This window comes from Myxine glutinosa, chromosome 3, assembly GCF_964187855.1.
Source record: "Myxine glutinosa chromosome 3, kmMyxGlut1.1, whole genome shotgun sequence".
Taxonomy (NCBI): domain Eukaryota; kingdom Metazoa; phylum Chordata; class Myxini; order Myxiniformes; family Myxinidae; genus Myxine; species Myxine glutinosa.
The window spans coordinates 103,980,482-103,998,206 of NC_136263.1; positions in this window are offsets into that span (position 1 = coordinate 103,980,482).

Below are 17,725 nucleotides of genomic sequence, written 5' to 3' on the forward strand. Positions count from 1 at the left end.
GCATTACAAGGTGTATCTGTGAACTACTACCTTTCCGATAAAAGTCTTCACTGATCACAACCCCTTAACCTTCATTCAAAAAATGAAAAATAAACATCAGAGGTTGATGAGATGGAGTTTGTCTTTGCAGGAGTTCAACTTGGAAATTGAGCATGTAAAGGGTAGGGACAATGTCGTTGCTGATGCTTTATCCAGAGCGAGCTAACTTTGGAAATTCCTGTAGGTTGTTTGAAAGTGTTGTTGCTTTCTTCTGGGGAATATTAATTATTGTTGCTCACGTGAGTTGATCATTTGGGTGTGAGTTTTACTTTTGTTTGTTAAAGAGGGTTGTTGCATGAAAAGAAAGTTTTCCCTATGTTCAAACTTTCACTCTTGAGGGTGGGGAGTGTTACGGATTCGTCACTTCCGTCTTTGTGGTTTTCACCCCCTGGAAGCATTTTTAGTTTCATGTACTATTATTGTGATATTTGAATCATTGTATCATGTATCATTGTGAGGCAGTTGCAGGAGAAGTACACGGAGAAGAGGAAGAAGTTGTTTCTTGGGTTTGTTGATCTGGAGAAAGCATTCAATAGGGTTCCACGCAAAGTATTGACATGGGCATTGAGGAAGTTACGAGTGGAGGAATGGTTGATCAGAGTAGTGATGGCAATGTACAAAAGAGCACGCACAGCTGTAAGGACGAAGGACGGGAACAGTGGTGAGTTTGAGGTGAAGGTGGGAGTGCATCAGGGGTCGGTACTAAGTCCACTACTATTTGTAGCTGTGGTGTAGGTGCTGGCTCAGAACGTAAAGGAGGGTTTACTGTGGGAGTTGTTGTATGCAGATGATCTGGTGTTGATTGCGGAAAGTATGGATGGACTGAAGGAAAAGATGAACAAGTGGAAGGAATGTATGGAGACAAAAGGTCTGAAGGTGAATATCGGAAAGACGAAGGTGATGGCAAGTGGTAAAGCATGTGGTGAGGTGGAAATAACTGGGAAGTGGCCCTGTGCTGTGTGCAGGAAGGGTGTCGGAGTGAACTCCATTCAATGCACAATGTGCGCTGAGTGGGTTCATCAAAAATGTAGTGGTCTGAGTGGGTCATTAACCAGTGTGGCAGCTACATTCAAATGTAAGGTGTACACAGAGGGAGCTGCAGACGGAGGAAATGTTGAGTTATATCTTGGAGACGGCCTGAAGCTGGAAGGTGTGAAAACATTTTGCTACCTCGGAGACATGCTGAATGGAGAAGGTGGATCAGACTCGGCAACGGTTGCTCGAGTGAGATGTGCATGGAAGAAGTTTCGGGAACTGAGTGGCGTGCTGATGAGGAGGGGAGTGTCGTTGAAGCTGAAGGGAAAGGTGTAATGGTGTATGCTGCATGTGTGAGAAGTGTTATGATTTATGGGAGCGAGACATGGCTAATGAATGTAGAGCAGCAACGAAGGCTGGAAAAGGTGGAATTGCGAATTAGGCCGGTCATTTTACGAATATACCCACCACAAATTGCAATAGTAATGAAACTTGGCATTTTTGCTTCTTTTGACCCATGTAATAACATAGTAAAAGTCAAGGAATAACGAGGCATTGGAACACATTCATTTCGAGCAACCACTTTTTGACAGTTATGCACGAAAATAAGCTAATAAAAATGGCACAAAATAATGCACTTAATTTGTTATTTCGTTCACATTCTCAAAAGATGTCAGAAATGTAAGTGTTTAAGAGTGTAAGACAGGCCTTATGCCCTGGTTTTACAATACATTTGACATGTAAAGGTATATATATTGAGATAATTGACATTTAAGGTAGCTTTATCCCAATAAAATTGAATTTTTTTGAAAATATACATATCAATGAATTTTGAAAGCTAATATAATGGTCTATCATATTCTTATATCAAATTAGATTTTACTCTAGTCTAATTAGGTGAACAAAGCCTAATTAGGTGAATAAAATTTAATTACACGAACAATGATCTTCATAGCAACGACTTTGGACCTTGGATACGGTCGCTTTTATATAACCAATCTCAAAAAGTGTGGTATCAAAAGATTCGGAATAGCCTATAGTGCAATCCCATGATCGACATGAACAGCAGTGATCCAACTTGCATCTATTCAACATTGACATTTCTATGTGAGCACGCCAAACAGTACAACGCAAAGGTCATCATCACATTTGACCAACCACTTTGGTGGAAGGCGCTTACCATCATCGAAAGCCAACCGGAGGGCAGTGACTTGCGTAAGGTTGTACTGCGCTTGGGAGGCTTCCACACGTTGATGAGCTTCTTGGGGAGTATTGGAAATATCATGTCAGGATCTGGACTGCGCTCTGTTCTGGAACTGGTGTATGCTGAGAACACTGTAACGCACATGCTCTCTGGCAAGGCATATGACCGAGCTATCCGTGGTCATCTCTTGGTTGATGCAGCACTGAACACTCTCCTCGCAGAAAGGGTACTTGGTACGCTAGTGCCTGCTTGTTCGCAGGCTCAGGATGATGGCCCTCAGGGCACTACAGGAGATGACGAACCAAGTGAAGACGCGATAATGCAAAGCATAGATGAGGCACAGGCAGCCATGGATCCGCATGATACCGAGGCAGGACAGGCAGCCATGGATCCGCGTGATACCGAGTCAGGGTCGCAAAGTGTGGGAGCTGGCCCAGTTGACCTGTGTGAGCTACGAAACCTGTATGATTCATTGTTGAAGGGTGAGGGTTGCACTGAAGATATCCTTTCAGCCCCGGTTCTGGACTCTGTTCGTGACATCATGAATGTTGCTCGACAATCGAAGAAGGATCTGCGTACAGCACAGCTATGGCTGCAATACATGGACATGATAGACATTCTGAGGACATTCCTGAGGTCGGAACGCACTGGTGACTGGCGTCTGCACGTGCACGCTTTGCACGACATGTTGCCCTACCTAGCAGCTGCAGGCCACAATCTGTACACAAAATCTGTGTACATCTACCTGCAGCGACTGGCACAACTGTCTATTCAGCATCCGGAGGTCCACCATCAGTTCCAGAATGGATTTCACGTAGTGCGGCGTTCAGATCGGTACTGGGCCGGCTTGTCCACAGATCTTGTGATCGAGCAAGTGCTCATGAGAAGTGTGAAAACCACAGGGGGACTAACAAGGGGTCGTGGAATGAGCGAGCCGCAAAGGATCACGTGGCTGCTGTCCACCCCCATATGTGCAGAGGTCAACATGGCTTTGCAAGAGTACACATCAGTGCAGTATGGGACCAGTGACCAGCACAAAGAACAAAGCGCAGCTCGACAAGGACGGGACACAGATGACACGCACAAACTTATTCGCTACCTGTCATCAAAGGATCCCTTTGGAAACGATCCAACTCTGCAAAGCATTGACACTGGCATCACAGCTGGAGATTCGGTCAATGCTGACCAAGCAGCGTCAGTCGGCAGGAAGATCTTAGATGGAATGCTTGACAAAAAGGTTCTTGATCACACGTTCAAGAAGAAAGATCAGGTTGTGACTCTTGACACACGTTCATCATTGAAAACTGGCAGACAATCCGTTCTGATAGATCCACAACTGTTGTTCCAACGTCTGAGTACGGCAGGATCACGCTGTGATGACCTCAAAGATGTCTTCAAGTACGAACTAAGCAGTTTCCCACCAGCACTGTTTAAGACCACTGATATCCTGCTTGAGGCCGACAAGCCAGCGCTAGCCGAAGCCATTTGGAAACAACTCCCCCTTGACGTTCGCAACACAGTGCTGCCACAGAATGTGCAATATGTTCTGGATGGTGGGGCATTGCTACACAGAATTCCTTGGAATTCTGGCGAGACATATGGAGGAATCGCCAGTCACTACGTGCGATATGTTGGAGACAGGTATGGTAACGCTGTCATAGTGTTCGATGGATATGTGAGCGCACCCTCCACCAAAGATGTAGCGCACAGCAGGCGCGTTCGATCTCACAGCAGTCCCCTTGTCAACTTCACAACGGACATGGTATGTACTATGAAGAAAGATGACTTCCTTGCCAACCAAACAAATAAACAACGTTTCATCAATCTACTGAGTGATGACCTTCAACGGCGGCACAACGCTGTTCATCATGCCAGGGCAGATGCAGATGTTCTCATAGTGGAGACAGCCATTGCATGTGCAAACACCAAGGACACCGTGATAGTTGGCGACGACACCGATCTTCTTGTTCTCCTTTGCAGTCGTGCAGGGCCCACATCTCACAACCTGTTCTTCCGACCTGAGCCTAAGCTGACGTCAAGGAGGCAAGCAAGATGTTGGAATATCGAGCAAGTGCAAAAGACACTTGGACGCAATGTTTGTGACAAGCTTCTTGTTGCACATGGACTCCTGGGTTGTGATACCACGTCAAGAATTTACTCGATTGGCAAATCAACAGCCTTGAAGAAGCTGAACTCCTGTGCGTATTTCTCCGAGCTTTTGGCAAACTTCAACACTCCTGGAGCGTCAAAAGAGGATGTCATGACAGCTGGAGAGAATGCCCTGGTTTGCTTGTATAATGCCCAGCCCGGGGAAACACTGGACATGCTGAGGCTTCAACGCTTCCACCAGAAGGTTTCAACAAGCACTGTCAGAGTTGAGCCTCGTACCCTGCCCCCTACATCAGCATCTGCAAAGCAACATTGCCTACGGGTGTATGTTCAGGTTCAGCAGTGGCAAGGAGTTGCCATGGATGCCAATGGTTGGGGCTATCCGTGACGAGAGAATGGTTCCCGTGATGACCGAGATGAAGCCTGCTCCAGATTACCTTCTAGATGCCATCCACTGTGGCTGCAAAACAGACTGCAGCACCCTACGATGCAGCTGTCGCAAGTACAGCCTGGAATGCTCTTACGCATGCAGTGAATGCAAAGGACTTCACTGTTCTAATGTGACCTTGTCAGAACCAGAAAGTGATCCAGAAGAAGAATAAGCTCTTAGGTTGGTGCTTGAATCGCAGTTCATTCAATTATTAAATAAAACACTTTTCTTTTTTTTCAATATATATATATTTTTTTCAATATTATTTAACGATTTTTTTTGTATATATAGTACGATATGAACTTGTTCACATAAAGCCATTACATTGCAGGCCTCAGGGACATAAAATTGCAGGATCTCATAAGGATTTAGCACGGAAACAGTTTTTGGTCTGAAAAATTTATGCAGATTTTCGCTTAAAACCTTCTCTTAAAGATTGCAAAAATTGGAAATGTTCCAATGCTCCGATTCTCCTTGACTTTTAGTATGTCATTCTCCACTAAATTTGACATTGAAAAATGCATGTTTCATTACTATTGCAATTTGTGGTGGGTTCGACCCCAAAATGGCGTAGATTGACTGGACTAAATGGTTTGATGGATGTGCAGAGTATCGTTGAGAGAGAGAGGAAGACAAATGATGAATTGCGAAAGATGATGGGAATAGAGCCTGTGATTGATGCTGTGAAGAGGAACAGGTTGAGATGGTTTGGTCATGTGTTGAGGAAGGATGAAAGTGACTGGTTGAGAAGAGTGATGGAAATGAATGTAGAAGGAAGTAGAGGATGGGGAAGACCGAGAAAGACTTGGCTAAAGATGGTGGAAGAAGAAATGCGGGCAAGGGGGTTAACAAGGAGAGATGCAGAAAATAGGGCAAAATGGAGAAGATTGTCATGGGGACCGCAAGGCTAACCTCCACTCTAGCAGGGAAAATGGCCTTAAAATGCATGTTGTTGTTGTTGTTGTACTATTATTGTTATAGTTTGAGTGAAATGGAGATGACTGTCTTCAAAAGGAAAAATTAGTGTTTTAAAAGAAAAATGAAATGGATCGGGAGAAACCGGATGAAGAAGAGGAGGAGGCTGAAGCGGTGCAAGTGAGGTCGGGAGAAAAAGGCCGAGCTGCTTTGAGGTATCGAGCGGACGCTGGCGAATGTTGGTCACGAGCTAATATTGGTTTCCCCTGGAAAGGGATTCCTGTGACAGAGTCGATATCGCTGTGGCAGATAAACCTGCGTGATGGGTTTTGCGGTTGATTCCAAAAGTGAATCATTGTTGGAGAGCAGGTACGCCTCCATTACGGGCCCGCCCGCCATTTCACCTCACTCCAGCCATTTCACCGCGCGCCAGCCGTTAGCCTGGTTCGCGTGTGTGTCATGGATTTTGATTGGGAATTGGCGGTTTTCCGCTTGGGGAGCCGCTGCTTGTTCATATCAGCGTCATTGTCTGGTGAACCGAAGGTGTGAATTCCCAGTCGCCTTTTGGGTGCACTTTTGCCTGACCGACGTTGGCCCGACACCCACCCAGCGGCTCTTCGGCGGCGGTCGACTGTCAGCCGTCCTGGGTTCTGGTCTCAATACGACCTTCTTCTTGTGATCACCTGAGCGTGGATCGACTTTGGCCTGGTGCCGGGACAGTGACTTTGGGGGTGTTACATTTCACTCATGTGGAGCACCGTGAGTTATTGAGTTAAGAAACTGGTGGTACTATTATAGGAATTATATATCGTATTTTGTTGTTATATTGTACTTGTGCAAGTTGTTATTATTGTGCGATATTAATACAACACTTGGTTTTTTGCAACAACTGATTGGTGTGGTTTCACCATTGGTCATTGGCACACATAATAGCACATCATTATGCCGTGACTCCTTTCGGGGCTCGGAGGTACACCGTGACCGGGGTTTGGGGAGGAGCACGTAACAGTAGGTCTTCAGACGATGCAGGCAAGAAAATGAGCGTTCGGCCTCACAGGAGCCTACAGGGAGGGTGCATCAAATATGGAGTAGGACTTTGATGGATGGAAATTCGTCTTCATCTACTGCGCAGAAACAATCCATGAATGTGCTTGGAAGCTTATTGTTGGGCTTCCTTCTCCACAACATCTGCCAGTCTCTAAGCTCATTTATCAGTCCTGCAGAAGTTCCATGTCGTTTTTCCAACGCAATAGCTTCTGATGTAGGCCTGGAATGTCGCAGGTATCGGCGATTATCGCGGATGGCATCAGCAGAAACAGATCACTATCTTTCCGATTTTCAGCACAAAATCGGGTGTCCATTTCCTGGCTGAGGTGGTCGAGAAATGGAATGCACATGTTTCTGAGGTAGAAGAGCAAGGGAGAATTGGCGGCAGTGTTTGGACGGTGGATTTGTCGTTTTACAACTCTCGGCATTGTGACATCACCTCCAACAGAATCTATCGTGGCCTTAGCGTGATCGAACCAAAGAGAGAATTCATTTTCAACATTTGACTGTGGTTGAGTGAACGCGTCCTTCTTGTCGTCAATCATAGAGCATGCCACCAGCACATCCATACCATTTCGATGAAGAGGGGGGTGGGGGGGGGGCGCAACCCCTACATCCTCCTCCCTGATCGAAGGGTGGGGGGCGCACCCCCTGCACCCCCTGCAACCCCACCCCTCTGGATCCGCCCCTGACTGGTCTATGGAGTTATTGGGATGGAATCATAAAATTCTCGTATTTCTTACCACTGCAGGTGACCATGGCTGGGGTCTTAGGTGCTTGCTCAGAAGTGCACTTTAATATAAGCATACTGTTACGGATTCGTCACTTCCGTTGTTGTGGTTCTCATCCACTGTAAACATTTTTGGTTGCATGTACTATTATTGTTATCGTTCAAGTGAAATGGAGATGTATTTTCAAAAGGTAAAAAAAATTAATGTTTTAAAAGAAACCGGAAACCGGATCGGGAACCGGACGAGGAAGAAGAAGAGATAAAAGATGCGGAGCGAGTGAGGTCGGAGAAGGAGCCGAGCTGTTTGGAGGTCTGGAGCAAACGCTGGCGAACGGAGGTCACAAGCGAACTTTGAGGTTTCCTGGGAAAGGGATTCCTGCGACAGGGTTGTTATCGCTGTGACAGATAAACCTGCGTGACAGGTTTTGCGGTTGATTCCGAAGAGAATCATTAGAGTGCCGTGACATCTCGAGAATGGACTGTTGGCCATTTGACCTCGCGCCTGATTTCACATCGCTCCAGGTTTTTCACCTCGCTTCAACCATTACACCGCATCCAGACATTAACCTGGTGTGTGTGTGTGCAACGTGGATTTTGAGTGTGAATTTGCGGTTCGCCGATTGGGAGCCGTTGAACATCCATACCCGAAGGTGTGATTTCCCAGCCGCCTCTTGAGGACATTTTTGCCTATCTTTGGCAGTGTGACTGTCAACGAGCGGGATTCTGGTCTCGATACAGCATCGTTCTGACGATCGCTTCAACATCGGCTTTGGCTTGATGCCGGGATAGAGACATTGGGAATGTTCTTTTCGCTCACTTGGAACACAGTGTTACATTGTACGAAACTGATGGTACCATCATAGGAATGATATACAGTCACGTGAAAAAGTAAGTACACCCTATGTAAAGTTTTGACTTTTTCAACATATTTCAACATACAGCTATTTGATCTTCATTTCAACAATATTGATAGATAAAGGTAATATAATGTAACAAATATCATGAAACATTTACATTTTGTAGTCCATTGTATAATTTAAATAAACATAAATGCAAATTTCGCAAGTGGAAAAAGTAAGTACACCCTTGGCTCTAATAGGTGGTATTGCCCCCTTTGGCAAAAACAACCTCAAGTAGGCATTTCTTATGACCGTCTACCAGTCTCTGACATCGACTGGGAGAAATTTTTGCCCACTCCTCCATGCAGAATTCTTTCAGCTGTGCGATGTTTGAGGGGTTTCTTGGATGCACAGCTCGTTTCAAATCCCCCCACAACATCTCGATGGGATTTAGATCCGGGCTTTGACTTGGCCATTCCAGAATCCGCCATTTATTTATTTTGAGCTATTCCTTGGTGGATCTACTGGTATGTTTAGGGTCATTGTCATGTTGCAAGGTCCACCTTCGGTTGAGCTTCAACTTTCCGACAGATGGCCTCATATTATCCTCAAGCACCCTCAGGTACAATGAAGAAGTCAAAGTGGATTCTATGATGGTGAGCTGCCCAGGCCCTGATGTAGCAAAGCTGCCCCAAACCATAATATTTCCACCACCATGCTTTACAGTTGGTATCAGGTTCTTGTGGTCAAATGCTGTCTTTGGTTTTCGCCAAAAATGTCTTGTGGTACTGTGGCCAAATAGCTCTCCCTTTGACTCATCTGTCCAGAGCACATTGTTCCAGAAGTGCTGGTCTTTGCCTCGGTGTTCATTTGCAAACTTTAGTCTTGCCCTGATGTTCTTTCTGGACAGCAAAGTTTTCCTCCTGGCACACCTCCCATGTAGATCAAATTTGTGCAGCCTCTTTCTAATGGTAGACTCGTGCACTTTGACATCAACAGTGGCAAGAGCTACCTGTAGGTCCCGTGATGACATTCTGGGGTTCTTAGAGCCTTCTTTCTGCATCTTGCGGTCTGCTCTCGGGCTGAACTTGCTGGGGCGGCCTGGCCTGAACAAGTTGGCAGTTGTTTGGAATCTTCTCCACTTGCAGATGATCTTCCAGACAGTCGAATGATTGACTTCAAATTGTTTGGAGATCTTTTTAAATCCCTTCCCAGACTCGTAGGCATCCATAACCTTCTTGCTGAAGGCCTCAGGGAGCCCTTTTGATCCAGGCATGGTGACGCCGCACACTTCCACAACAAAGAGCAAACCAAACTAAATGTATGAGGTTTAAATAAGACAGGTTCCTCCAAGCTCTTTTCTAATGATGTTCTAATCATTTGCACCTGTGCTGGTGCATCTGATTCTAATTTTAGGTATTTGAAGTCGTGATAAATGTAGGGGTGTACTTACTTTTTCCACATGCGAAATTTGCATTTATGTTTATTTAAATTATACAATGGACTACAAAAAGTAAATGTTTCATGATATTTGTCATATTATATCACATTTATCTGTCGATATTATTGAAATGAAGATCAAATAGCTGTATGTTGAAATATGTTGAAAAAGTCAAAACTTTACATGGGGTGTACTTACTTTTTCACGTGACTGTATTGGTTGTACAATTGATTAATATTGTTATTGCTGTTATTCTTGTGTGACCTTAATACAATACTTGTTTGTTGGGAACAATTGGTGTGGTTTCACCATTGATCTTTGACACACAGAATAACACATCTTTCTGCCGTGACTCCTCTCGGGGCTCGGAGGTACACCGTGACCGGGGTTTGGGGAGGAGTACGTAACAGAAATTTGGGGCCTCGTCCGGGATAGAATTCCCTAACATTCCCAAAATTCCTAAATTTGGAATTTTCTAACATTCCCAATTTTTTCAAAAAATTGGATTATTTTTTTTGTGAAGGTTAACAGGTGCTAACTGATAGGCACCATGGTGTTTGACGCAGAAAAGTTTGTGGCATCCCCTAATGAGGCACAGTTCCAGGCGTTAAAAAGATCGGAATTCATGATATTGGCCAAATATTTTATCTTGGAGGTCCGAGTTAGTATGAAGAAAGCAGAGATTCAGACATTGGTGGTGGAGTCTCTAGTGGGACAAGGAACATGGGAAGAGGTAGCCTTGGATTGGTTCCCCGAGGAAAAAGGAAATGTGGAGCTCCGGAAAATGGAGATGCAACTGCAGAGCCAGGAAAGGTTAAAAGAGTTGGAATGGAAAGCCGAGGAAAGAAGAGCAAAGGAAAGAGCAGAGGAAAGGACAGACGAAAGGGAGTTAAAAGAACGGGACATGGAGTATCAGAAGGAACTTAAACTCAATGAGCTGGAATTACTGGGAGAACGGAGAGAAGTAGAATCCATGCCGGCTAGTTCGACAACTAGTGAGAACTCTTGGGATGTTGGTGGGCATGTGAGGCTGGTTCCACCCTTCAATGAAAAGGATGTGGCCAAGTTTTTTTTACATTTTGAGAAGGTGGCTCAAATGCTAAAATGGCCTGTGGGGTCCTGGACTATGTTAGTGCAAAGTGTTCTGGTGGGTAAAGCTCAAGATATATTTTCGGCTTTACCGATTGACCAATGTGTAGATGATGAGATATTGAAGAAAGCCATTCTCAAAGCCTATGAATTGGTCCCTGAAGTTTACCGGCAAAAATTCAGGAATGCCAGGAAGAGGGAGAGTGAGACCCATGTGGAGTTTGCCAGAATGAAGGAAACCATGTTTGATAGGTGGTGTGACTCGAAGGAGATTGGGAAAGACTTCAACCTGTTACGACAATTGATTTTGGTGGAGGAATTCAAACAGTGTGTCCACGTGGACATTAAAGTACATCTGGATGAAATGAAAGTACCAGAGTTGTATGAGGCAGCAACCGTAGTAGATGACTATGCCTTGACACACAGGATGGGGTTCCACAAACCTAACTTCCCGTCTAGAGTTAGCCAGGGGAGTTATAGTAAATCAGGATCGGAGAACAAATATTCATGGAGGCGGCCTCGAGAGGACTATGGGGACAAATCTGATACCGCGACTTTTAGGGATTAGAAGACTGCAGTTCCAAGAAATGCCTATCTTCCGGGGGGCCAGAGGCAGACCACGAGTTTTTCCTCCGGGCCTACTTGCGCCTTTTGCAAGAAACCTGGACATTTGATGTCCCAATGTTACGCCCTGAAAAGGGAAAATCAGGAGCGGAGTCAAACTAGTGAAACTCCGAATGCGTTGGCAAATGCGAGAAATCGTCCTTGGAGGACAGTGCCTTGTGAAGGTTCCCATGCCAAAGTTACGGCATCACAGAACGACCTTGTTCAAGAGGGTTACAAACCTTTCATTTCAGAGGGGTTTGTGTCACTGGATGGGGACTTAACGAACCAGAGATCTGTTAGGGTATTGAGGGACACAGGAGCACATCAATCTTTGATGCTTGAAGGCATTTTGCCATTGTCAGAGAAGACGTCAACTGGTGTTAGTGTTCTTTTGCAGGGGGTTGGTGGCTATGTTAAAGCTCCTCTTCATGTCATCCATTTGAAGTCTGATTTGGTGTCAGGACCGGTCACCGTAGGTTTACAAGCCACTCTTCCTGTAGAGGGAATATCTTTTATTATCGGGAATGATTTGGCCGGTGGTCGAGTTTCTGGTAATCCAATGTTGGTTGAAAAGCCCAGTATGGAAAATAACACCGCACAGTTAGAGCAGGAAATTCCGGGTATCTTTCCATCCTGTGCAGTGACTCGTGCTATGGGTAGGAAGCACTCTGAAGAGAAGGAGAAGGAAGGCGATGTGGATTTGGGTTCCTTCGAGGTATTGGAAGAAAATTCAAAAGAGGAAATGGAGTGTCCGTCGGAGACATCTGGGAACGAGGTTGAACAAACGGTGCTGGTCCGAAAGAGACTTGTTGAAGAACATCACGGAGATTCGGAGATCCGGAGTTTGATTGATAAAGCTGTTGCAGAGGAAGAGGCTAAGAAGATACCTGTTGGTTACTTCATGAAAGGGGAAATACTCATGAGAAAATGGAGACCACCGGAGGTGCCAGCAAATGATGAGTGGAAAGTTCATTACCAAATTGTGGTGCCACAGCCGTACCGGAAGGAGATATTGAGTTTGACGCCGTTTTCACCGTCCGAAACGCGTAATAGGCTTTAAAAAAATATTTTTCAAATGCTCGAATCTCATTGGTTCCGGTGTTTGGTGACGATTTTCGTTGAAGATAACCAGGCCCGTGGGGGCCGAGGTTGGTCTTAAAGTATTTGAATTATCAATTAGAGGTGCATAAGATTGTGAATCAAACAAGGACGGGTGAAAGAAACTCCTATTGAACGTTTTTCAATTTGTTATGCATACTTCCGCATCCATTGCGGTTCGGAATTCTCAAGCCAAAGGACACAGCATAATCTGGTTTTCGACATAATACGTACGCGTTTATTGACAACATCGGCTTCGCCGGCTGTTCCAGAGAGTCGGCGCTGCTGAGGCTGTTTCTTGGTAAGGGTTACAGTACTGGGTGGTTTGCCACCTTTGCCATTGCCTTCCCAGCAGTCGTTCGAGAAATAATTTGTAATTTGTTCACAATACCGGAGATAGCTTGCCTACTCTTCGTGAAGATCACTGTGGGATGTTTAACGTCCACCAACTATAATGTCAGCAGACGGGACGTCCATCCGAGGGATGACACACACACACATTGATGCCTCCCTCGCCCTGCCTGTGAAACACTGGAACCACCTTTCGAGGCCATTTTTCCCCACAGAGCAGGGGTTGGCCTTTTTCGGTCACCTTGGTCCCATTTTTGAAGCAATGTTTTATGGCTGGATGCCCTTCCTGCCGCCAACCCTATTCCTCGCCTCTTGCGACACACAGGGAATTACCAGTGAACTTGTGCTCAATTTGCCGACCTCGGAAGGATGACAGGCTGAGTCAACCCCCTGGTGTTAATTCAGCAATGACCGGGATTCGAACCCAGGATCCTGGGATCCCAAGCCGGCACCCTAACCGCTAAGCCAACACCAGGCTGTGAAACACTGGGATGACAGTTTATAACTGGGTCGGGATTCAAACCCAGGCTGGACATCTTTTATTGGCGAGTGTGCACACCTCTCGGCCATCCTGCGTGTACCAACCTTAATAAACAAAATGTAATCGACTTGTTCTTGGTTTCCACCTCCCGAACTCATCCACCAAGTTTGATTATAATCCATCCACAAAATCATACCATGGGTCGTTTCTCAATGTTGAAGAATCACTTTAAAACCCTCGGATCCAGAAACTGATTTTCACCAATATTGAATCAATTCGTCCTTGTCACACACCCAACATGTCCACCACGTTTCCTCCAAATTCGTCCATAACTTTTTAATATATCCTGCTATATATCGTTTTTTATGGCTCCGCCCCCGAAGGTGGCGGAGCCATTATGTTTTCGAGTCTGTCCGTCCATCCGTCCGGGCTGAACCTCGTTTTTCTCAGCAACCACATGGCAAATTGAGACGAAACTTTCAGGGTTGGAGTGACACTGATGCCTAATGTTTTTATAATAATTGTGACGTCATAGGGCACGTGGTATGGCAGCCATCTTGGATTAAATGCAAATCATGAAAAAATTATTTCTCGGAAACCGCTGAATGTAACAATTTGAAACGTGGCACATTGTCAAGTAACCCCAATGGGGGAACAAAAGCATGGTAATGATGACATCATAGGTGAAGTGGTTTACCAGCCAAAAATGTTTTAATCGAATTCCTTATCTTACTATCATTCACCAAGTGTCCGTCCGTCTGTTCGAATGTACCGCAAAAACGGCTCAACCGATCGAAACGATATTTTGTGTGGGTAATCCTGGAATCTCCAGGAGTAAAATAGGCTATTTAGCTTTCCCAATTTCAGTTTTGGTCTCCAGTATTCTCAGGTTTGGACTCCCGCATAACATTCACGTTCGCATAATGTCCATTGTGACGATGTTCTAATTGTGACGATGTATGTGTTCACGGTAGTGTTTGACGTGACGGTGTGAGCATAATTTCGTAATGTTTTTCGTTTCGTAATCCTTTAATGAACGTTCAATGTTTAATGAACGTTTAATGCCCTTCGATGTCCGGGGCCGCAAGCGCGCGACACTGGACGGGCCAGCGTGTACCTTGCCCTTCGCCTTCAGGCTCGGGTAAACCGCTGAGCCCCATCCGTGATGGGGACTGGGGCTTGAGGCAGTGTCCTTCATTAAAAGTATAACAAACGCTGTCTCCATCGATCTTGCCAAGGCCGTAACACCTATCGGCTCAAAATCCTTTTAACTGTTGATTTGGTGCAGTTACACGTATCGCTAATTTGGTACACGTATCGGGAGTACATTCGACATCGCGATTGTGAACACGATTATCGATCACGATTCACGATCACGATCATCATGATCATAGTGTATCGATCACGATTTGAAACGCGATGGAATAATATTTACCGATATGAACAGTGATGTGGCTTTTATTGAAATTCTAAAGATACTGTTTAGATTTTGATGATTTCCGTGTGATATGATTCAACGGATGTTTATATGAATCGTTTAAAATTAAAAAAAACCTTCAATTTCTGATATTTTGCCGTTTCATTTGGGCTTCCCAATTGAAGCCCCGCCCATAGGGCGGGTACCGTTGCTTGTCCTAAACATCTGAAATTGCTTGCACATGATCTATGACCCATTTGTATTGAAATATTAAATTTATGACATCATTGGTCACATGGTTTGGCAGCCATATTGGATTTTACCGAAAACCTCAAAAAAACATCTTCTCTCAAACCACCAAATCGATTGACTCAAAACTTTACGTGTGTCATTGACAAGGCATGGTGATTAAAAGATGACCACGAAAATATCATTGATCACATGGTGTGGCAGCCATATTGGATTGAAGGAAAATATTAAATAATTATACGTCTTGAACTGCTTACCCTATTAATGCTAAATTTTACAAATATCATCTAACACCGTTGTTGCATATCGTTTAAAAATGATGATGTCACAGGTCGCGTGGTTTGGCAGCCATCTTGAATGGAAAAACGAACCGATCCGATCAACACGAAACTTCAGAAATGTCATGCCAGACACATAAATATGCAGAGTGTACATTTTTAAAGGTCATATGTCACGTGGTGTGGCAGTCATATTAGCTTGAAAGCCAATATTTTTAAAAATACCTTCTCTGAAACCACTTCACCGATCGATGTGAAACCTGTCATGGCTGGTGAAAATGTGATAATTGAAAACAGCTGAAGGGATTTAAATCAAACTTGTTTATTTTTATCACAGTGAACGAGGGCATCTACCCATTGTGGGACGATGCGGAGGCAAATTGGCAACAGTCGCATTGCACTAGTTTGTCATCACTCCAGCACTAGGTATTGAAATATCATGTAACATATCATTTTTGGCCACATCTCAATGGCGAAAAATCACTGAAGAAATTTAAAAATCTCTTATCCGGATCTGTATTCGAATCATCACCAAAATCGAATGAATTCGTCCTTGTCACACACTCTTTCACTAAATGGCGAAAAATCACTTTCAAAAATCCTTGGATCCAGGTCCAGATCTTTGCTAATATTGAACAATTCGTCCTTGACACACACCAAACATGTCCAGCAGGTTTAGTCCGAATCCGTCCATAACTTTTTGACATATCGTGCTACATATAGATTTTTGCCCTATCTCTCAATGGTGAAGAATCACTTTAAAAATTGTGATATCCTGATCCAGATCTGAATTTTCATCAAAATATATAGAATTAGTCCTTATCGCACACCCAACCTGGCCATCAGACAGATTTCATCCACATCCGTCCACAACATTTTGAGATAGCCTGCTCAAAGGCAGACAAGCACACAGACAGGGATGAAACATAACCTCTGTCCACCTTCAGTGGCGGAGGGAGAACGTTCCTCGAGCTGAACATACCTCAACCAGGTATGGTTGAGGTATGGTACCAACCAGGTATGGTTGAGGTATGGTATGGTACCAGGTATGGTACCAACCAACCAGGTTACATACCTCAACCAGGCTGAACAGTTTACATTTTGTATCCCACTGATAGGCCAGATTTCTCCTTAACCAAAAACTAATTGGCTTGTTCTTTCACCGACCAAAACACATCCAACAAGTTTTGTCATAACCTGTCCATAAGTTTTTGAGATATCGTGCTGTAGGCTATATTGTTTGTGGCTCGATCACTCAATGGTGAATAATCACTTTTTAAATATTCTAGGATTCAGATCCGGATTTCCACAAAACCTCATCAATTAATCTGTGTCACACACCCAACCTGTTCACAAAATTTTGGCTGAATTCGTTCAAAACTTTTCAATGTATTCTGCTCACAGACAGACAGACAACCAGACAACACAAACAGGTGAAAAGTTAACCTCCGCCCACCCTTACCCTTGGTGGTGGTGTTAACAAGACTTGAATAGAGGGATTGAGACAATAACAGGTGTTACATATTTATGTGAATGTATGTGAATTACCATTCAGGTTGCTTATCCGTGTGTATTATATTAAGGGTTGTTGTGATTGGAGGGTCAGGAGCCCTTCTGAACCAGTGGCCGGAAACGGAAGTGGCCGGAAACGAGAGAAGAAAAGACACGAGGAAAAGAAGGAGGTTTCGTCTTCCTCGCCCGCTCCGACAAAAGGTGGGATCGACCTTGCGCTGGGTGAAAAAGCGGCGTTCCGAAACCCGTCTGGCGATAGGAGTTACCTGGACGTGGAACTACCTTTTGACACGTCAAGTCGCCTTGAGTTCGTGCACGGAACCAAGCGTCCGGCACGGTTTGCCCCATCTACAAAGACGCGTACGGGTCGCACGTTGGGGCCTCGCGCGCGTTGCAAACCGCGCTTGGTTTTGCCCGTCTACAAAGACGCGTACGGGTCGCACGTTGGGGCCTCGCGCGCGTTGCAAACCGCGCTTGGTTTTGCCCGTCTACAAGGACGCGTACGGGTCGCACTTTGGGGGCCTCGCGCGCGTTGGAAGCCGCGCTGGGTTTGGCCCCGTTGCTTGGCAAGGAGGGGTGCGCTGCAGCAGCTGTCCCCGGTCCGAGACGGCACGTTTGGAGCACGTCCGCCCGGGGTTCGTTCAACCGCCCGTGTGCGGAGAAGAGAGACATTGGGAGAGACATTGACCACGGAGGGAGTCAGGAGTGGGGCTCACGTGAGGAATGTATAAGATGGCCATCTTAGAGTTAGTGTAGATGAGTTTACATCTTTGTGATATTGATTGTTGATTGTTGATGGTTGATTGCTCGGGGAATATATCATTGATTATTCCGGATCCTTGGTGTGGGGTTTCCTTTGGATTGGAATTCCTATTGATTGCGTTACGAAAGCTCATATATATAATACTACTTGCT